Source organism: Lolium perenne, chromosome 7, assembly GCF_019359855.2.
Source record: "Lolium perenne isolate Kyuss_39 chromosome 7, Kyuss_2.0, whole genome shotgun sequence".
NCBI lineage: Eukaryota > Viridiplantae > Streptophyta > Magnoliopsida > Poales > Poaceae > Lolium > Lolium perenne.
Genome location: NC_067250.2, coordinates 63,933,423 through 63,957,825, shown reverse-complemented (window position 1 = coordinate 63,957,825; position 24,403 = coordinate 63,933,423).

Here is a 24,403-nt window from a genome sequence, read left to right as displayed (position 1 = left end):
CCGATTCTCTATCCTTGTCGTTCTCCCAACCTTCGCATTTTCTTGGATCCGATCAAGAAGGTCCCTTTTAAACTCTTCTTTGTTGCGTGTAAATGATCCGTAACAAGAAGTATCCAGCAAGGTCTTGTCTTGAAAAGAAAGTCTTGCATAGAAATTATCAATAATAACATTACCAGGAAGCTCATGAATGGGGCATTTGAGCATTAAAGACTTCAATCTCCCCCAAGCTTGGGCAATACTCTCTCCATCATGAGGCCAAAAATTATATATGCGATTCCGATCCTTGTGAATTTCACTTGGAGGATAGAACTTAGAATAAACCGGGGCACAATATCATTCCATTCAAGAGAATCCCCATTATCCAGTAATTTATACCAATGCGCCGCTTTACCAGACAGCGATAAAGAGAATAGTTTCTTCCTCACTTCATCCATAGCAATACCGCACATTTGAATAACCCGCATAATTCATGCAAAAACAAGTAAATGATCACCAGGATGGACAGCTCCATCCCCTTCATAGCGGTTATCCATAACACGTTCAATAATTTTCATAGGTATTTTATATGGTATCACTTCCTCACCTGGCGCCTCATCTACTACCATTGCAGTAGTAGTAGATTTCCCAAATAAAAATTGAAGAGAAGATCTCTCCATAATGACTTATAGCAAAGAAAGTAAATAAAATCAGCACAACAAGAAAGGTTTTCCTTACCAATTCCACTTACCAATAGCGCTTCACTCCCCTGCAAGAACGGCGCTTTAAAATAGTCTTGATGACCCACAAGTATAGGGGGTGTATCGTAGTATTTTCGATAAGTAAGAATGTCGATCCCAACGAGGAGCATAAGGTGTTGACAAGCAGTTTCGATGAAGGATTCACTGTAAATGCTCACAGACAGGTATTCAGGGGGGTTTGATGTAACAGTTGAATAAAGTACGAGTAAGTAAAGTGCGAGAGTAACAATTGCAGCGAGTGGCCCAATCCTTTTTAGCACAAAGGACAAGCCGGTTTGTTTACTTATAATGACCAAACGTTCTCGAGGACACACGGGATTTTAGTCTAGTGCTTTCGCTACATACGGCTAAATAATCTTCATTGTTATGATAAGTGTTATGTGGGTGAACCTATGCTAATGTACCGCCCTTCCTAGGACTAATACATACTTGTGATTATACCCCTTGCAAGCATCCGCAACTACAAGAAAGTAATTAAGAATAAATCTAACCACAGCCTTAAACTCTGAGATCCTGCGATCCTCCCCGCATCGATATACCAACGGGGGTTTAGGTTTCTGTCACTCCGGCAACCCCGCAATTGGCAAACGAATACAAGATGCATTCCCCTAGGCCCATAAATGGTGAAGTGTCATGTAGTCGACGTTCACATGACACCACTAGAAGAATAACACCACAACTTAAATATCATACCATTGAATATTACTCAACCATAGTTCACTACTAACATTTAGACTTCACCCATGTCCTCAAGAACTAAACGAACTACTCACGAGACATCATATGGAACATGATCAGAGGTGATATGATGATGAATAACAATCTGAACATAAACTTGGTTCAATGGTTTCACTCAATAGCATCAACAACAAGTAGAGATCGATACCGGGAGAGTTTCCCCTATCAAACAATCAAGATCAAACCCAAATTGCTACGGCGGTAACGGTGTCCAGCGGTGGAGACGGCAGTGATGATGGTGGAGATGATGATGATGGTGATGGAGATGATGTCCAGCTCGATGACGGTGACGATGGCGTCGATTTCCCCTCCCGAGGGGAATTTCCCGGCGGATTCTCGCCCGCCGGAGAGCTCTTTTCTCTCTGGTGTTCTCCGCCCCGCAGAGGCGGCTGTAACTCTTCGCGAGGTACCCTCTGTGGCTTAGGTTTTCGGGACGAAGGATTTCGCGAAGAAAAGGAGGCGAAAGGGGCCGTGGGCCCCCCAAACCACATGGCGGCGCGGCCAGGGCATGGGTCGCGCCGCCCTAGGGTGTGGGCCCACCCTGGGTCCTCCTGGCTCCTCCTTCTGGCTTCCTTCGTCATCTTGAAAAATAGGATTTTTGGTATAATTTCCTTCCACAGTTCATCTTCCGAAATATCGCGTTCTGACGGTGCCTTTTCCAGCAGAATCCTGGCTCCGGTGCTTGATCCTCCAATAATGATGAAACATGCAAAATAGATGAAATAACATAAGTATTGTGTCCCAATATGAAATATATCAATGAATAACAGCAAATTATGATATAAAATAGTGATGCAAATTGGACGTATCACCCCACCAGTCAGTGACTGTGTGGGTTAGGCAACCGGGTAACTCTAGTAGATTCTGTTTTTATTTCAATTCAATAATTACTGCAACTTTGAGAATTTATATAAAATTCATATTAACTCAGAAAAATACAAATAAGATATCAAAATTCTTAGAAAAGAAAAATCTATCCAATAATAATACAGAATCAAATTTTTATTTTTAATAAAAATTCAATTATTTAATACTTGTTATTTAAGCTTTATTTATTAATTCCAAATTCAATAAAAATTCAAATATTGGAAAAACTTTTGAAATTAAATCAAAACCAGTAAGTAAATAAGGAAAACAATAAAATTAATTTTCCTTTACTATTAACTTATTAAATCCTTATTAGGAGGATTTACAACCCTAAATAATAATTACCTTAATTATTAATTGTTTAAAAATAATAAAATGCCAAATTCAATATTATTTTTATTTCCAAGTTACTAATAACTTCAACTTTAAAATGAAGTTATTAATTATAGAACTATATGGTAGATATCAAACCCTAATTCCATATGGAATGATATTACAACCCTATCATTTCATGTGAAAACCAAAAACCTAATTCAATTAGAAACCCTAGTTCTATTATTACATGTGAACCCTAATTTGCTTCTAACCTAAACCCAAGGTTAGGACAGGTGATCTGAGTACTTTAATTCAAATCATAGAGCCACCATTAGCAACTAAAAGACATACCTATGTCTACATAAAATGTAGAACCCTATCACTAGCAATTTAGTATTCCATGTATGCATATCACTAAACCTAGTTGATCGAGTAGGGTTAACCAAGTGTAAACCCTAGATCCTAGTACCAAAACAATCATCCTTGTTTATCCCTATTTAGCATCACACCGTTGTGATGAACCCTCACAGTAACCATGATTGATGATTACCTTACATACCCTACTCCACTAAACCCTACTAGTGTTGGATACATATCAACCATTCTATTTAGGAGACAATCATTCCTTACTTAGTAAATCAAATAACAAACCCTAGACAATCTCAATCCTAATTGATATGCTTCTTATTATTTAAGAAGTATGTTCTTCAAAAGTTATTCTTTTGAAGTAAATAAAGAATCATCATCAAACCTGCCTAATAGAACCTATAGACAATAGCCATCTATCACCAGCAAAGTAGCATCAACCTTGATAGCACTCATGTATAATTAATTGCTTAGGATGCCTAGGCATAACTCCACTGGTATTGATGAATCCAACCTTGTTTGGATCCATCTAATATCTACTCCAACCAATTAGAACCATAGTTAACCATAGAATCCACCAACCTAATTATCATACTTGTTCTTTAATTAAGAACATGTTCTTCAAAAGTTATTCTTTTGAAGTATATGATAATTAATCATTAACCATGCCATATAGTGTTAAAACTAACCACTGTTCTTTACTTGATAACATTATGCCAATTATCATTCTTTGTGTACTCAATTGATTATTATGCTTTATGACCTACCTGTTTATAATACCAAGTAATCCTACCTGAATAAGAACCTTGTTTGTGAATCACTCTAAAAGTGCAACACACCCTGAACTCATCATTACAACTCACTGATCCTAAATCATCGGGGTTAGGTCACGCTTAGAGCGATTGCATCTCATACTTATGCATTATTGCATCCTTGCCAATCTTTTAAACGTCGTCCTTACCGGACGATGATGCTATTTCAGAATTTGGAGTTATTGCGTATCGAAGACCTTGTCTGCATAATCTTGCAGTCAAGAAAGGCAAGTTCATCACTTGCTCATGTCATTTGAGTATCTTTATCAAATTACTTGCAAAGTACTATGATTATCACTATTGCATAAAAACCAAAACCACTATTTTCATAACTATGAATATGACTATGTGGTGGGCAATGGAACCATGGATTGTGTTGATATGGTGGAGGTTCCATTGCAAGGGTTTATATCCACCTAGGATTAAACAACAAATGTCGCCAGTGATTCTTGTGCCGTAATACCCGTGTTAACCATAAGATCTGGAATGGGACGGACTAGTCAATCGTATTTCCACCTCTTGTACATCAACGGATGCGCTTACCGTAGCAGTTGTATCTTGCGGAGCAACTTGTGGGTGGGGAACCCATTCTAAGTCCCCACGGTTATGCTGTGCATACCGTAGCGGTTGCGGCTTGCGGAACAACTTGAGGGTGGGGATCCCACTCTAATTCCCCACGGTAATGTGGTCTATGATGGGTTGCAGCTACCGGCGAAGGAGTTTGGTTCGATCCCAGACTGTTGTCGTGGTCGGGGTCCGTCCTTAAATGGTGTAAGTGGACCGACGAGGACCCAGGGTCGGGGTTTGCAACAAAGGGTGGGTGTGCGAGGTAGCGGAGGAATATGATTGGCTATGACCTTACTCCTGACCTCACACCAAAGGAAGTGTGGACGAGCCTGCAACTCGGTTGGCAACAAGGATAAGATCTCTTATGGGTAAAGCAACACACCTCTGCAGAGTGTAATGAATCGTGACCTGTCACTCCCTGTTCCGGGATTTGGAACTGCGAACGCTGCCGGAAAGGAGCTCCATGAAGTTCTAGTAAACCGGTGAAGGCTGACGGACATAGTTCTTCTGAATAAAAGCAACATTTTGAAGAAATGGTTATGAAAACTTGCATTGGTATTAGACTTTCTGGTCTAATGCTGTAGCTAGTGCATTAAACACTTCTTTCCTATAATGAACTTGTTGAGTACGCTCGTACTCATCCCACTCTTAAATCCCCTGCTTAGATATGGAGGCATCGAAGGAGGATCTACAGTGCAACTCGAAGGCCGAGGATTCAACAACTACTTCAAGAAACAGGACCCTGTCAGAGGAGTCAGATACCACATCCAACAAGGAGAAAACCTAGTTTAGCCATAGAATGGAACTAGCTTCCTAAACCTAGCTCCTTCTTAGCTAAGAATCTATTCATAGCCTCTGTAGCTAGTCAAATACTCTACAAATAGAGTTCGTGATAGGATTAGACTACGAGTCGCTCTTCTGGAGTTTATTTGCAGATTACCTCATTGTAAAGTAGGAGGCTGTGATGATCTTATGTAACAGAGTCAATGTTGTAATTCTATAGACATGCCTTGGACCCGCATATGTTTCTATTGTACCACTCTGAGCGATATAATACTAGTGGAATGGTGTTTCATTGGTGTTATATCAGACTTGCATACTACACCATGCAGTGGTATGCCGGGTCACCACAGTTGGTATCAGAGCAAATGCTTTGACCCTAGGATTAAAACCCTTTACATACATTAGAGATCATGAATTGAATGAGCACACTACTTTTGATATTGCAAATCTCTGGGAAACTAATTCTGAAAATGATGATGATAATAATTGCCATAGTGTCAGTGCTATCCATGCTTCCTCCCATAATGATATAGAAAGCTCTAAGCTTGGGGAAGAGGTGTTTGAAAATCCTTTTGCTACTGATCATTATGTGTTTGATACATCTCTTTCTAATAACAACGATGGTATGGTCATAGATAAACCGACTGTGAAAGATAACTATTCTATTTCTTATGATGACACTGTGCCTCCGATCTTTGATGATTATTATAAAGAATGCTATGATATAGGTTATAACTACCCTTATGAAACTTGTCATAGTCATGATTGGGTTACCAAAAACAATTCCCTTAATATGCAACTTGTTTACCATGTTCAAATTCTTGATAATAATCCTGCTCCAATTACTATTAATGAAAAGAACTCTCCTTATGCCAAAATTAATGATACTTCTATGCATATGAACCATGATAAGAATGTTTTAAGTGATGGGTATATTGTGGATTTCATCAATGATGCTACTGAAAGTTATTATGAGAGAGGGAAATATGGTTATATGCATCTTAATAACATTAAGTTTCCCCTCTTTATGTTGAGAATCTTGAAGTTACTCGTGTTTTATCCTCTTATGCTTGTCACTTTGTTCTTCATGAATTCATTTGTGTACAAGATTCCTCTGCATAGGAAGCATGTTAGGCTTAAATGTGTTTTGAATTTGCCTCTTGAAGCTCTCTTTTGCTTCAAATACTATTTCTTGCGGGTGCATCACCAAAACTGCTGAGCCCATCTTAATGGCTATAAAGAAAGAACTTCTTGGGAGATAACCCATGTATTATTTTGCTACAGTACTTTGTTTTATATTTGTGTCTTGGAAGTTGTTTACTACTGTATCAACCTCTCCTTATCTTAGTTTTGTGTTTTGTTGTGCCAAGTAAAGTCGTTGATAGAAAAGTTCATACTAGATTTGGATTACTGCGCAGAAACAGATTTCTTTGCTGTCACGAATCTGGGCTAAATTCTCTGTAGGTAACTCAGAAAATTAAGCCAATTTACGTGAGTGATCCTCAGATATGTACGCAACTTTCATTCAATTTGAGCATTTTCATTTGAGCAAGTCTGGTGCCCCAATAAAATTCGTCAATACGAACTGTTCTGTTTTTGACAGATTCTGCCTTTTATTTCGCATTGCCAGTTTTGTTATGTTCGATGGATATTTCGATTCCATTGAATTTCAGTAGCTTTGTGCAATGTCCAGAAGTGTTAAGAATGATTATGTCACCTCTGAACATGTATATTTTGATAATGCACAAACCCTCTAATGAGTTTGTTTCGAGTTTGGTGTGGAGGAAGTTTTCAAGGGTCAAGAGAGGAGGATGATATACTACGATCAAGAAGAGTGAAAAGTCTAAGCTTGGGGATGCCCCGGTGGTTCATCCCTGCATATTTCAAGAAGACTCAAGCATCTAAGCTTGGGGATGCCCAAGGCATCCCCTTCTTCATCGACAAATTATCATTTTCTTTCTCTTGAAACTATATTTTTATTCAGTCACATCTTATGTACTTTACTTGGAGCGTCTGTGTGCTCTTGTTTTTGTTTTTGTTTGAATAAATACTTGTGTGGGAGAGAGACACGCTCCGCTGGTTCATAGGAACACATGTGTTCTTAGCCTTTAATTTTCATGGCGAAGGTTGAAACTGCTTCGTTAATTATTATATGGTTGGAATTGGAAAATGCTACATGTAGTAATTGGTATGATGTCTTGAATAACTTGATACTTGGCAATTGTTGTGCTCTTGTTTAAGCTCTTGCATCATATACTTTGCACCTATTAGTGAAGAAATACATAGAGCTTGTTAAAATTTGGTTTGCATGAGTGGTTTCTCTAGAGTCTAGATATTTTATAGTGAGGTGTTTGAACAACAAGGAAGACGATGTATAGTCTTATAATGCTTGTAATATGTCTTTTATGTAAGTTTTGATGTACCAGTTTATGCTTGTGTTTGCTTCAAACAACCTTGCTAGCCTAAGCCTTGTATCGAGAAGGATTACTTCTCGTGCATCCGAAACCCTTGAGCCAACCACTATGCCATTCGAGTCCACCATACCTACCTACTACATGGTATTTCTCCGCCATTCCAAAGTAAATTGCTTGAAGTGCTACCTTTAAATTTCTATCCTCTACCTTTGCAATATATAGCTCATGGGACAAATAGCTTAAAAACTATTGTGGTATTGAATATGTACTTATGCATTTTATTTCTTATAAGTTGCTTGTTGTGCGATAACCATGTTCCTGGGGACGCCATCAACTACCCTTTGTTGAATATCATGTGAGTTGCTATGCATGTTCGTCTTGTCTGAAGTAAGGGCGATTTACCACCTTATGGTTAAGCATGCATATTGTTAGAGAAAAACATTGGGCCGCTAACTAAAGCCATGATTCATGGTGGAAGTTTCAGTTTGGACAATATCCTCAATCTCATATGAGAAAATTAATTGTTGTTACATGCTTATGCATAAAAGAGGAGTCCGTTATCTGTTGTCTATGTTGTCCCGGTATGGATGTCTAAGTTGAGAATAATCAATAGCGAGAAATCCAATGCGAGCTTTCTCCTTAGACCTTTGTACAGGCGGCATAGAGGTACCCCTTTGTGACACTTGGTTAAAACATGTGCATTGCGATAATCCCGGTAATCCAAGCTAATTAGGACAAGGTGCGGGCACTATTAGTATACTATGCATGAGGCTTGCAACTTGTAGGATATAATTTACATGATACATATGCTTTATTACTACCGTTGACAAAATTGTTTCTTGCTTTCGAAACCAAAGCTCTAGCACAAATATAGCAATCAATGCTTCCCTCTGCGAAGGGCCTTTTCTTTTACTTTTATGTTGAGTCAGTTTACCCATTTCTCTCTATCTTAGAAGCAAACACTTGTGTTAACTGTGCATTGATTCTTACATACTTGCTTATTGCACTTGTTATATTGCTTTGCATTGACAACTATCCATAAGATATACATGTTACAAGTTGAAAGCAACCGCTGAAACTTAATCTTCCATTGTGTTGCTTCAATACCTTTTACTAAGAATTTATTGCTTTATGAGTAACTCTTATGCAAGACTTATTGATGCTTGTCTTGAAAGTACTATTCATGAAAAGTCTTTGCTATATGATTCAATTGTTTACTCATTGCATTTACATTGTTTCGAATCGCCGCATTCATCTCATAAGCTTTACAATGGTATGATTAAGATTATGTTGGTAGCATGTCACCTAAGAAATTATCTTTTATCGTTTACCTACTCGAGGACGAGTAGGAACTAAGCTTGGGGATGCTGATACGTCTCCAACGTATCTATAATTTCTGATGTTCCATGTTTGTTTTATGACAATACCAACATGTTTTGTTCACACTTTATATCATTTTTATGCGTTTTCCGGAACTAACCTATTCACGAGATGCCGAAAGGCCAGTTGCTGTTTTCTGCTGTTTTTGGTTTCAGAAATCCTAGTAAGGAAATATTTTCGGAATCGGACGAAATCAACACCGAAAGTCTTAGAATTCCCGGAAGCTTCCGGAACACCGAAGGAGAGTCGGAGGCGGGCAGCAGGGGGCCCACACCATAAGGCGGCGCGGGTGGCCCCCTGGCCGCACCAGCCTATGGTGTGGGGGGCCCAGCCGCCTCCTTGCGCCGCCTCTCCGCCTATATATTCGTCCCTGACCTAAAAACATCGACCAGTTCAACGGAAACAGAGAAAACCATCCCGAGCCGCCGCCATCGCGAAAGTCCAATTCGGGGGACAGAAGTCGCTGTTCCGGCACCCTGCCGGGACGGGGAATTGCCCCCGGAGCCATCTCCACCGCCGTCTTCACCGCCATCTTCACCGTCATCGCTGCCTCCATGATGAGGAGGGAGTAATCCACCCCCGAGGCTGAGGGCTCCGCTGTAGCTATGTGGTTCATCTTTCTCCCATGTACCTCAATACAATAATCTCATGAGCTGCTTTACATGATTGAGATTCATATGAGTTTTGTATCACAATTCATCTATGTGCTACTCTAGTGATGTTATTAAAGTAGTCTATTCCTCCTCCATGATGTAATGTTGGCAGTGTGTGCATCATGAAGTACTTGGTTTATGCTATGATTGTGATCTCTTGTAGATTATGAAGTTAACTATTACTATGATGGTATTGATGCGATCTATTCCTCCTTTCATAGTGTGAAGGTTACGGTGTGCATGCTATGTTAGTACTTGGTTTAGTCTTATTGATCTTTCATGCACTCTAAGGTTATTTAAATATGAACATTGAATTGTGGAGCTTGTTAACTCCGGCATTGAGGGTTCGTGTAATCCTACGCAATGGTGTTCATCATCCAACAAGAGTGTAGAGTATGCATTTATCTATTCTGTTATGTGATCAAAGTTGAGAGTGTCCACTAGTGAAAGTATGATCCCTAGGCCTTGTTCCTAAATACTGCTATCGCTGCTTGTTTACTGTTTTACTGCGTTACTACTGCTGCGTTACTACTGCTTGTTTACTGTCCTGGGCAAAGCACTTTTCTGGTGCCGTTGCTACTGCTCATACTTATTCATACCACCTGTATTTCACTATCTCTTCGCCGAACTAGTGCACCTATTAGGTGTGTTGGGGACACAAGAGACTTCTTGCTTTATGGTTGCAGGGTTGCATGAGAGGGATATCTTTGACCTCTTCCTCCCTGAGTTCGATAAACCTTGGGTGATCCACTTAAGGGAAAACTTGCTGCTGTTCTACAAACCTCTGCTCTTGGAGGCCCAACACTGTCTACAGGAAAAGGAGGGGGCGTAGACATCAAGCTATTTTCTGGCGCCGTTGCCGGGGAGGAAAGGTAAAAGGTACTCACACTCCGGATCTCGGCTACTAAGCTATTTTCCGGCGCCGTTGTAAGTACTCGAAGCTATTTCCTTTAGATTCTGCAATTGCATCTTTTTGTTTCTTGTTTTTATTTTCACTAGTTAGGCATAATGGAAAACAACAAAAAAATTGGTGATCTTTTTAATCTTTTTCCTGATTTAGAATTGTTTGATGCGAAAATTAAAAAACCTATGGAACCTTATTTGCATGCTAGTAGCGATGTTATTAGTATGAATGCAATTACTGCTAATACTATGGATAAGTCTAAGCTTGGGGAAGCTAGTTTATATAAAAATAATCTTTTTTGCTCCTCAGCTTTGGAAGAAATATTTTGCTCTGATAATGCTTTATCTCCCATATGCGATAACTCTAATGATGCTTCTGATATTTTAAAACCACCTGCTGAAAGTATTCCGTATAAAATACCTATGAAAATTATTGAACGTGTTATGGACAACCACTATAAAGGGGATGGAACTGTCCATCCTAGAGATCATTTACTGTTTTTGCACGAATTATGCGGGTTATTCAAGTGTGCAGGTATCTCTATGGATGAAGTGAGGAAGAAGCTATTCTCTGTTTATTTGTACGGTAAAGCGGCTCATTGGTATAAATTGTTGGAGAATAGACATTCTCTTGGTTGGGAGGAAATTGCATCTCTCTTTTATTCTAAATTTTATCCTCCTCGTGAAGTGCATATTGATAGGAATTATATTTATAACTTTTATCCTCGTGATGGAGAGAGTATTTCTCAAGCGTGGGGGAGACTGAAGTCACTAATGCTCAAATGTCCCATTCATGAGCTCCCCCGTAATGTTATTGTTAACAATTTTTATGCGAGGCTTTCAGAACAACACAAGGACTATCTGGACGCGTGTTCGGAGGGATCTTTCACAAGCAAGGAGGTTGAAGCTAGGTGGGATCTTCTTGATCGGATTAAGGAGAACGCTGAAGGATGGGAGAACAATGAAGGTAAAGAGTCAGGTATAAATTATGATTATGAATGCATTGAAGTTTTTATGGATACCGATAAATTTCGAAATATGAGTGCTACTTATGGTCTTGACTCTCAAGTTGCTGCAAATCTTTATAAAGCCTTTGCTTCTCATTTTGAATTGCCTAAAAAGAATTTTGATAAGTATCATGAACCTTTTAAAGAGGCTTGCATGAAGAATGAAATTGTTGTTAATTATTGCAATAAGCATGCTCAAACTCCTAAGAATGCTATTTCCTATAAGCATGTTAATTTTTGTGGAATACATAGACCTTGTGGAATTAATCAAATCAAAGATGAATATTGTATCCATCATACTAATGAAAAAACTAGAAAGTGGTCTAGGGCGCTAGATGATCTTGGTAAAAAAGTTTGTGTCCTCTATCCTTTTATTTGTGAAGTTTGCCATGAAGTGGGTCATTTTAATTTTCAATGCTCCTCCAATGATAATTTGAACCCAATGAATGCTGCAAATTTGTATTGTGATGATGAAATTACTCCTAATCAGCATGATGAACTTACTTTATTTTTGGGGTGTGAAGAGCTGTCGAGAAAAATCTCTTTGTTACATATGAGTGATCTTGATATTGATGATGTCCTGCATGGGTGTTTTTCTTATTGCATTGATAATAGCCATACAAATACTTACATACAAAATATTTTAGAAGACGACACCTTGCCAAAATATGATAGGACCGCCATGTGTTTTGAACTAATTAATGAAAAGGAGGAATCCTCCCAAGTTTCTTCTATTGTTTCTAAAAGTAAATCAGGTTATGCGGACAAGCCACCCTTCAAGCCTCTTCCTCCTAAAGAAGGAAATGAGGAGAAGGAAGAGAAGAAGAAGAAGAAGAAGAAGGGAATGAAGAAGAAGAAGAAGAAGGAGAATAAAAAGAAAGAGGTAACGGCGTATCCCCGCGTGAATGAGATAACGCTAAGTAACCGTAAGTATGTTGCTCCTAATGATTATTGTGATAATGAATCTAAATATGATGATCTTCCTATGCCCTTTACATACATTAGAGATCATGAATTGAATGAGCACACTATTTTTGATATTGCAAATCTCTGGGAAACTAATTCTGAAAATGATGATGATAATAATTGCCATAGTGTCAGTGCTATCCATGCTTCCTCCCATAATGATATAGAAAGCTCTAAGCTTGGGGAAGAGGTGTTTGAAAATCCTTTTGCTACTGATCATTATGTGTTTGATACATCTCTTTCTAATAACAACGATGGTATGGTCATAGATAAACCGACTGTGAAAGATAACTATTCTATTTCTTATGATGACACTGTGCCTCCGATCTTTGATGATTATTATAAAGAATGCTATGATATAGGTTATAACTACCCTTATGAAACTTGTCATAGTCATGATTGGGTTACCAAAAACAATTCCCTTAATATGCAACTTGTTTACCATGTTCAAATTCTTGATAATAATCCTGCTCCAATTACTATTAATGAAAAGAACTCTCCTTATGCCAAAATTAATGATACTTCTATGCATATGAACCATGATAAGAATGTTTTAAGTGATGGGTATATTGTGGATTTCATCAATGATGCTACTGAAAGTTATTATGAGAGAGGGAAATATGGTTATATGCATCTTAATAACATTAAGTTTCCCCTCTTTATGTTGAGAATCTTGAAGTTACTCGTGTTTTATCCTCTTATGCTTGTCACTTTGTTCTTCATGAATTCATTTGTGTACAAGATTCCTCTGCATAGGAAGCATGTTAGGCTTAAATGTGTTTTGAATTTGCCTCTTGAAGCTCTCTTTTGCTTCAAATACTATTTCTTGCGGGTGCATCACCAAAACTGCTGAGCCCATCTTAATGGCTATAAAGAAAGAACTTCTTGGGAGATAACCCATGTATTATTTTGCTACAGTACTTTGTTTTATATTTGTGTCTTGGAAGTTGTTTACTACTGTAGCAACCTCTCCTTATCTTAGTTTTGTGTTTTGTTGTGCCAAGTAAAGTCGTTGATAGAAAAGTTCATACTAGATTTGGATTACTGCGCAGAAACAGATTTCTTTGCTGTCACGAATCTGGGCTAAATTCTCTGTAGGTAACTCAGAAAATTAAGCCAATTTACGTGAGTGATCCTCAGATATGTACGCAACTTTCATTCAATTTGAGCATTTTCATTTGAGCAAGTCTGGTGCCCCAATAAAATTCGTCAATACGAACTGTTCTGTTTTTGACAGATTCTGCCTTTTATTTCGCATTGCCAGTTTTGTTATGTTCGATGGATATTTCGATTCCATTGACTTTCAGTAGCTTTGTGCAATGTCCAGAAGTGTTAAGAATGATTATGTCACCTCTGAACATGTATATTTTGATAATGCACAAACCCTCTAATGAGTTTGTTTCGAGTTTGGTGTGGAGGAAGTTTTCAAGGGTCAAGAGAGGAGGATGATATACTACGATCAAGAAGAGTGAAAAGTCTAAGCTTGGGGATGCCCCGGTGGTTCATCCCTGCATATTTCAAGAAGACTCAAGCATCTAAGCTTGGGGATGCCCAAGGCATCCCCTTCTTCATCGACAAATTATCAGGTTCTTTCTCTTGAAACTATATTTTTATTCAGTCACATCTTATGTACTTTACTTGGAGCGTCTGTGTGCTCTTGTTTTTGTTTTTGTTTGAATAAATACTTGTGTGGGAGAGAGACACGCTCCGCTGGTTCATAGGAACACATGTGTTCTTAGCCTTTAATTTTCATGGCGAAGGTTGAAACTGCTTCGTTAATTATTATATGGTTGGAATTGGAAAATGCTACATGTAGTAATTGGTATGATGTCTTGAATAACTTGATACTTGGCAATTGTTGTGCTCTTGTTTAAGCTCTTGCATCATATACTTTGCACCTATTAGTGAAGAAATACATAGAGCTTGTTAAAATTTGGTTTGCATGAGTGGTTTCTCTAGAGTCTAGATATTTTATAGTGAGGTGTTTGAACAACAAGGAAGACGATGTATAGTCTTATAATGCTTGTAATATGTCTTTTATGTAAGTTTTGATGTACCAGTTTATGCTTGTGTTTGCTTCAAACAACCTTGCTAGCCTAAGCCTTGTATCGAGAAGGATTACTTCTCGTGCATCCGAAACCCTTGAGCCAACCACTATGCCATTCGAGTCCACCATACCTACCTACTACATGGTATTTCTCCGCCATTCCAAAGTAAATTGCTTGAAGTGCTACCTTTAAATTTCTATCCTCTACCTTTGCAATATATAGCTCATGGGACAAATAGCTTAAAAACTATTGTGGTATTGAATATGTACTTATGCATTTTATTTCTTATAAGTTGCTTGTTGTGCGATAACCATGTTCCTGGGGACGCCATCAACTACCCTTTGTTGAATATCATGTGAGTTGCTATGCATGTTCGTCTTGTCTGAAGTAAGGGCGATTTACCACCTTATGGTTAAGCATGCATATTGTTAGAGAAAAACATTGGGCCGCTAACTAAAGCCATGATTCATGGTGGAAGTTTCAGTTTGGACAATATCCTCAATCTCATATGAGAAAATTAATTGTTGTTACATGCTTATGCATAAAAGAGGAGTCCGTTATCTGTTGTCTATGTTGTCCCGGTATGGATGTCTAAGTTGAGAATAATCAATAGCGAGAAATCCAATGCGAGCTTTCTCCTTAGACCTTTGTACAGGCGGCATAGAGGTACCCCTTTGTGACACTTGGTTAAAACATGTGCATTGCGATAATCCCGGTAATCCAAGCTAATTAGGACAAGGTGCGGGCACTATTAGTATACTATGCATGAGGCTTGCAACTTGTAGGATATAATTTACATGATACATATGCTTTATTACTACCGTTGACAAAATTGTTTCTTGCTTTCGAAACCAAAGCTCTAGCACAAATATAGCAATCAATGCTTCCCTCTGCGAAGGGCCTTTTCTTTTACTTTTATGTTGAGTCAGTTTACCCATTTCTCTCTATCTTAGAAGCAAACACTTGTGTTAACTGTGCATTGATTCTTACATACTTGCTTATTGCACTTGTTATATTGCTTTGCATTGACAACTATCCATAAGATATACATGTTACAAGTTGAAAGCAACCGCTGAAACTTAATCTTCCATTGTGTTGCTTCAATACCTTTTACTAAGAATTTATTGCTTTATGAGTAACTCTTATGCAAGACTTATTGATGCTTGTCTTGAAAGTACTATTCATGAAAAGTCTTTGCTATATGATTCAATTGTTTACTCATTGCATTTACATTGTTTCGAATCGCCGCATTCATCTCATAAGCTTTACAATGGTATGATTAAGATTATGTTGGTAGCATGTCACCTAAGAAATTATCTTTTATCGTTACCTACTCGAGGACGAGTAGGAACTAAGCTTGGGGATGCTGATACGTCTCCAACGTATCTATAATTTCTGATGTTCCATGTTTGTTTTATGACAATACCAACATGTTTTGTTCACACTTTATATCATTTTTATGCGTTTTCCGGAACTAACCTATTCACGAGATGCCGAAAGGCCGCTTGTCAAGTCTTGTTTTTGGTTTCAGAAATCCTAGTAAGGAAATATTTTCTAATCGGACGAAATCAACACCGAAAGTCTTAGAATTCCCGGAAGCTTCCGGAACACCGAAGGAGAGTCGGAGGCGGGCAGCAGGGGGCCCACACCATAAGGCGGCGCGGGTGGCCCCCTGGCCGCACCAGCCTATGGTGTGGGGGGCCCAGCCGCCTCCTTGCGCCGCCTCTCCGCCTATATATTCGTCCCTGACCTAAAAACATCGACCAGTTCGACGGAAACAGAGAAAACCATCCCGAGCCGCCGCCATCGCGAAAGTCCAATTCGGGGGACAGAAGTCGCTGTTCCGGCACCCTGCCGGGACGGGGAATTGCCCCCGGAGCCATCTCCACCGCCGTCTTCACCGCCATCTTCACCGTCATCGCTGCCTCCATGATGAGGAGGGAGTAATCCACCCCCGAGGCTGAGGGCTCCGCTGTAGCTATGTGGTTCATCTTTCTCCCATGTACCTCAATACAATAATCTCATGAGCTGCTTTACATGATTGAGATTCATATGAGTTTTGTATCACAATTCATCTATGTGCTACTCTAGTGATGTTATTAAAGTAGTCTATTCCTCCTCCATGATGTAATGTTGGCAGTGTGTGCATCATGAAGTACTTGGTTTATGCTATGATTGTGATCTCTTGTAGATTATGAAGTTAACTATTACTATGATGGTATTGATGCGATCTATTCCTCCTTTCATAGTGTGAAGGTTACGGTGTGCATGCTATGTTAGTACTTGGTTTAGTCTTATTGATCTTTCATGCACTCTAAGGTTATTTAAATATGAACATTGAATTGTGGAGCTTGTTAACTCCGGCATTGAGGGTTCGTGTAATCCTACGCAATGGTGTTCATCATCCAACAAGAGTGTAGAGTATGCATTTATCTATTCTGTTATGTGATCAAAGTTGAGAGTGTCCACTAGTGAAAGTATGATCCCTAGGCCTTGTTCCTAAATATCGCTATCGCTGCTTGTTTACCGTTTTACCGCGTTACTACCGCTGCGTTACTACTGCTTGTTTACTGTCCTGGGCAAAGCACTTTTCTGGTGCCGTTGCTACTGCTCATACTTATTCATACCACCTGTATTTCACTATCTCTTCGCCGAACTAGTGCACCTATTAGGTGTGTTGGGGACACAAGAGACTTCTTGCTTTGTGGTTGCAGGGTTGCATGAGAGGGATATCTTTGACCTCTTCCTCCCTGAGTTCGATAAACCTTGGGTGATCCACTTAAGGGAAAACTTGCTGCTGTTCTACAAACCTCTGCTCTTGGAGGCCCAACACTGTCTACAGGAAAAGGAGGGGGCGTAGACATCACTAGTCAAATACTCTACAAATAGAGTTCGTGATAGGATTAGACTACGAGTCGCTCTTCTGGAGTTTGTTTGCAGATTACCTCATTGTAAAGTAGGAGGCTGTGATGATCTTATGTAATAGAGTCAATGTTGTAATTCTATAGACATGCCTTGGACCCGCATATGTTTCTATTGTACCACTCTGAGCGATATAATACTAGTGGAACGGTGTTTCATTGGTGTTATATCAGACTTGCATACTACACCATGCAGTGGTATGCCGGGTCACCACACCCTCCCCCCATAATGCATAAAGAAATCCAAAGCATATGCTTTTTGTCAATCAAGTGACTAATGAGCTTCATGTTGAGTTGTAGTCGTGAGTCCTAGATACATCTACGCGACCTCACACTACTATACTCTTACACGGTGGCTTCGGCCACCAACCTCCTCCTTGAGGAGTTTTTCGGTTCTTTGTGTTTCTTTGTGACCTTCTTTTTGTCCTTCTTCTTTGTTATCTTTTTCTCCATGTTTTCTTTGGGGGAGCCTCATTCAAGCTTTGTTTTCCTTTTGGTTTTTGCAAGCTTGGTTGCATGTTCTCTCTTACCATCCTTATAGCTTCCTTCCCTCCTTTTTGGTGTTTCGATGCCAAAGGGGGAGAAGTTCCTATTCGAATGGGTCTTTTGCATGGGGACTTTCGTTGTTTGTAGCCTCTTGGCCCTCCTTGTTTATCGTCTCTTGTGGCTACATCAACTCTATGGAGGCATCTTATGGTGAGTTTTGGATTTTCTCAAGGCAAAGGTATGATAACTTCACCCAAAACTCCTTGCATGACCTTGTGTTGCCTCCATATTGCGCATATGCTTTTTGAACATGTCAAGTATCCTTGTTGCATATGTGCTTGGTTTGTAAGATCTAGGGGGAGTTATGCCTCTAAGTCATGTGCATTTGTATTCAAACTCATATTCAAAATATGCACATGCTTAGGGGGAGCTCCGTCGAGCTCTTGCAAATCTAAGTCTCATCATAATATCATATGCCATTGCAAAGTCTTGTGTTGTCATCAAACACCAAAAATGGGGAGATTGAAAGAGCAAAGTCTAAACGCCGGGTTTTGTGTGTTTGATGACAACACTCGAATAATCTCACCGTGTACTTTGAGTATCCTTGTTAGATTTGCAAATGCACGGTGACCTCGCTGGACACGTCAGGACCGGAGGACTGAAGCGTAGCTTATAGGTTTTCTGGTTTTGTGTGCGTTTAGCGAGGTGACATGGTTGGAGAGAAAAAGGGGAGAAAACCAGTTTTAGCCAGGCCGGTACTACCGGTACCAGTAGCGGTAGTACCGCTACCCCTATTGGTACCGCCCCACGGTACCGCTCTGAGTTCTGCGCTGGAATTGACCCACAATACTAGTTACGGTACCTCTGCGGTACCATGAGCGGTAGTACCGCTTGCAAGCGGTAGTACCGCTCACGGTACCGCTCAAGTACCGTAACGAGTTACGGCAGTACCGCTGTGGTACCGCTTTGATTCCCCTTATTTAGAAGATGAATTGATTGGTGGAGTTGTGGATCTACTCCTCTTCCAATCCCTCAAAAAGATGAAAGAATCATACGAGGGATGGGAAGGAATCAACTTTTGAGGAATATCAACAAGGTGTATTTTCGTGCTCTAAGAACCCTAGCTAGAAACATTGGGGAAGAAGGCGACTTTTATACCCTTGAAGAAAAGTGACCTTTAGGCCAGTTTTCGTGAAATTCAGAACTAGTTCAGAATTCCAAGTCAAATTCCGAGCAATATTGAAATCTAGAATGAATTCGAAGGAAACTCGGACGATTCCGAATTACCCGAAATTATACCTGGAATTCCGAAGTGATTCCGAAATTCGCGAGACAAAAAAATACTCATACGAAAAACGATAGGAAGTCAACGAGCTTGTCGAAGAGGCACCGATGGAGGTGGTCTGGACCTGTTCGAGTGCCTCCTGCTTGATTACGAGGATGACACGTGCGGCGACGAAAGAGGTGAAGAGCTGGGCGTTGGCCTGAATGACCATGGCTAGCTCAGCGATGGCCTTCGCAGCGGCGGTTGCTAGTTGGGCCTTCTTTGCCCTCACGGTGACTCGTCGGGCACCGCACTTCTTCGTCTCCTCGGCCTGCTCCGTTTCCATCCACGGTGAAATGCAAGTGGAGGAGTAAATACAAGAAGGGTACGCGCGCGCATGCGGTTGCTCTCCACGCTGACGCATTTAAATCCGAATTTAAGATTGAAATGGGTCACCACGACCATATTGATCCGTTTATGTCGGGCCCGTTGGGCTGGGTCTTCTTCGTTACTAGTGGGCCTAGCCCGCCATCGGCACGACGGCACACGAAACGGGCCCATCGCAAACATTCTCTCAACCCGGTCGCTCCAAAGAAAGTCCCAAGCCTTCTTCCCTTCTCCTCTTCCCGGCCGCCACCACCCTCTCCCACCCCTATTTCTGGCTCTCGTATAAAAACAAAAACCCTAGCAAGCACCACAAAACCCCCGAATCCGCCCACCATTTCCGCCCGCGCGATCCCTTTCAAACCAATTTCGATCCCGCCCGCGCAGCCCTACCCTAGCCCAAGCCGTCGGCGGCGGCCGCCGGTTAATCGATCGCAATGGCGGCGGCGGACGGGGACCAGCGGTGGCTGGTGGAGTGCCTGACGGCCACGCTCGACACCGCCCGCGACGTCTGCGCCTTCGCCGAGGAGTCGCTCATAAGTGAGTGGGTGAATCCATGGGTTTCATTAAAATAAACATATTTTTTACTACTATATTACTCCTAGGCATACTACACCTAGGCCTTGTCGCCATTCTGGCCGAGGCTTTGTACCCTAGTTGGATGCGCTGCCCCGTTGGATCTCTCTATGGCTACCTTCCTCCTCACGGACTTGGCCGCGCACGCACATCGACACTTAGCCTCCCTTGCGGTGCCTTGCGCGTCTTCCCTCTCCGCCTCCACCATCTCCGTGTCATCTCTAGCGCGACGGGCGATACACGCGCTCGACTCTACGTCCAGGCATGCTCGGCGCCGGGACATCCCATCAACTGTGGCCTTCCTATTCGATCGTTGGCGCCTGAAAGGACAAGATGTCCCCTAGAGAGGGTGAATCAGCGTTTTAAACAATTACTTGGTTTGTAAGAATGCGGAATTAAACTAACGTCTATTTTATAAGCATAAAACCTAAATAAGCTAAGCTCAACTAATTAATGTGCAACCAACAATTTAAGATAATCAAGATAGCACAAGATATATAAGACACAAGTGATAAACAAGATATATAAGCACTTCAAGCTCGATGGCTATCACCGGGAAATTAAACTCGGATATAGAGATAATCGAGAAGCGTAGAGACGAAGATGTATTCTCGTGTTCCCTTACACGAACTAAGGTATGTCACTTTGGAGATGTGCGGGTTGCCAGCAGGTCTCCCGAACGCCACGAAGGCTTACCTTCTCCTCCAAGTCCCCTCATAAAGACAAGGGCCTTTCCTTATGGCTACTTTTCCTCCACTCCGGATATGGAAAGCTCCACAACCACTTCATAAGCTCCACGAAGGAGAAACCCGAACGTCTTCACAATTTTCCATGAAGAGGTCAACGGAGCACCAACTGCCAAGCCAAATAGAAAGTTACCTTACAATAGTAACAAGCTCACGGGTCTCTTTCTCTAACAAATCATAATGCAAATCTCAACACTATGCAATGATACTAATAAAGAACACCAAAGGTGTTGAAATTCCTCATACTCAAATCTCATTGAAGCAACAAGTGCTATAGAGGAATTATTTAGGAAGAACAAAGGCGGATGTCGGTCAAAAAAATAACAACAACGAAGACCAACAAATGACTCCAAGATCTAGATCCCAATGATTCCCATTATTTATAAGAGGAATTGATTGGTGGAGTTGTGGATCTATATCTCCTCTTCCAATCCCTCAAAAAGATGAAAGAATCATATGAGGGATGGGAAGGAATCAACTTTTGAGGAATATCAACAAGGTGTATTTTTGTGCTCTAAGAACCCTAGCTAGAAACATTGGGGAAGAAGGCGGCTTTTATACCCTTCAAGAAAAGTGACCTTTAGGTCAGTTTTCGTGAAACACGGAACCAGTTTGAAATTCCAAGTCAAATTCCGAGCAATACAAAAATTAAGACTGAATTCGAAGGGAACTCGGACGATTCCGAATTACCCGGAATTATACTTGGAATTCCGAAGTGATTACGGAATTCGCGAGAAAGAAAAATACTCATACGAGCACCAAGCTTGTCTCTTTTTTTTTGGCAAACTGATGCTTTATTTAACACGCCTGGCAGTGAACTGCCAGCAGCCTCCCAGAGGGATAACTGAGATTACAAAGAGAATTCCTGCATAAACAAAGCGAAGGAGACAACAGGTTTGATTTACATCTGAACAAACTGCGGGAATCTGAATGATCCCGAAAGGCGCGCTTAGCAAGCGCATGAGCCACCTTGTTCTCGGAGCGAGGAACTTTGATAATTCTTTCAGCAAACTGATTCCTGCGATTGAACACATCAGCAAGGACTGGTCTGATCGACCAAAGGGCCTGTAGCCGAGAGTAAATCATTCTTGAGGCTGCGTCAACAAGCATTTTGTTGTCGAGAGGAAAGAAACTCCACCATCCCAAATAAGATGTACACCACCCGAACAGCCGGCAATAAGGCATGTGCTTCGCCTGTAACATCGAAGAAGCCGTGCAAGAGACGGCCCTGGATGAAGATCTTGGCGTTACGATCAGGATTGTGCAAGTACACACCCAGTCCAGCGGTCCTTGTGTCCATTATAGGGTTGAATGCTGCATCACAGTAGGCAATTGGTCCTGCAGGCAAAGAGAAAACAGGTTGCGTAGGATGTGGCATGGGAACAGAAGGAACATGTGACTGCTTGCTGGCAGCCAATATTTTCTGTTCGTCATTACCTACAGTAAGAAGAGCGTTGGCAGCACAAAGAACCTGTGACAAAGACCAACGTTTCGCATTGAAGAGCAAATCATTTCGGGCTTTCCAAATCATCCACATGATTGCAAACACATATTGTAAAGAAACTACAGCATGTGAACTTGCGAGCAAGAACTGAATGACATTTGAGGGATAACAGCTAGGATCAAAACTATCAGTTCTAAAGCCTAAAGGAGAAGTAAACCACACCGCTCTAGCAAAGGAACAATGAAAAAACAAATGAATATCAGTCTCCGGAAGACCACATCTAGAGCATTCTTTTTTAATATGAGATGAGAAGCGAGAAGCTCTCGAACCTGAAGGCAATGCCCGTCGAATCAGTCTCCAAGCAAAAGTCTTGATCCTTGGAGGAAGTATGGCGTTCTTCCAGGCCTGCATAAGAATCTCTATCTCTATTTGTGTTAAACCTTGTCTGGAGGTCGGTGCAACAATGGATTGTTCCTCCATAAAGGTCTTGTACGCACTCTTTGTTGTGCACTGTCCACTAGGGGTATGCTTCCAACATAATTCATCATCAAACTCAGCGTTAATAATTGGAACCTGCAAAATCTTATCTCTCATATGATTGTCAAAATGCAGAGAAATTTTGGTATTGTCCCAACTCTTAGAATTTTGGTGCCATAGATCACTAATTGTGCTAGGACAGATTGTACCTGGTTGAGAAATCAGATGGTCATAGATCTCCTTCCAGTCCTGACACCATGGAGTTGACCAAATGCTTGAATTACCTCTTGCAATCTGAAGTTGACATGAGCTTTCCATCTCATGCGTAACACTTAAAACTGAAGACCAAAAGGCGGATTTTGGAAGTGTATGATTAGCTCTCCAAACAGCAGTAGTAGGGAAATATTTTGCTTTGAACACATGAGTCAACAAAGAGTCAGGTTCTTTTAAAATTCTCCAAACCGACATAGCTAACAAAGCCTTATTCATGATGAAAAGGTTTCTAATGCCAAGCCCACCCTCATGTAAAGGTTTGCAAATATCATGCCAAGCTCTTAAGCACAAAGGTTTAGAGCTATTATCATGTTGTATGCCTGTCCACCAAAACTTGCGGACTATAGAAGTAAGCTCCGAGAGTATCTTTTTGCTAAGAAGACTGGATGACATGTAGTACACGGGTATGGAAGCGAAAACAGATTTTATAAGAGTTAGTCTAGCAGCGTGTGAAAGTTTATTTGCTTTGTAACCCGTAAGTTTAGATTTGAACATGTCAACCAAAAAGGCATATGCAGCCGGTCTATTTCTTCCCGGCAGAATGAGAGGGTGACCAAGATGCACAGTAGAAGTATCCATATCAGCAGCAGGAAAGAAACTTTTGATAGCGGCAACATCAAGTGGCACAGTGTGCTTACTAAAGTAAATGGACGATTTTGTCCAGTTCGGCGTCTGGCCCGAGAGACAGCAGAAATGCTCAAGTACCTGAGCGATGTTTTGCGCATCGTTGTTGGAAGTTGAGCCGCACACAATCAGATCATCTGCAAACATCAGCGAGTGTATAGGTGGGCAGCTAGGTCCCAGGCTGATCCCTTCAATATCCGTCAATTCCAGAGCCCGATGCATCGAAAGCGATAACTCATTAACTGCAAGGACAAACAAGTACGACGACAACGGGCAGCCCTGTCGTATACCTCGACTGCTGTGAAAGCGACCAATTTATTTGGCCAGAAAAGGTAGCAGTTGAGATGCATGTACGGATAAGCTTAATGAAATGACTATGCAACCCTTTACGTGCGAGAGCCCTACCAATGAAATCCCACTCAATTCTATCAAAAGCTTTTGCAAGATCAATTTTGAGCATGAAAGTTTTATGCTCCCAAGAAGATAACTGAAAAGAGTGAGTGATTTCCTGGGCTAGTGCAACATTATTGGAACACCGACGGAGGTGGTCTGAACCTGTTGGAGTGCCTCCTGCTTGAGTATGAGGAGTTGAGGACGGCTTGTGCGGCGACGAAAGAGGTGAAGAGCTAGGCGTTGGGCTAGGTTTTGTTGT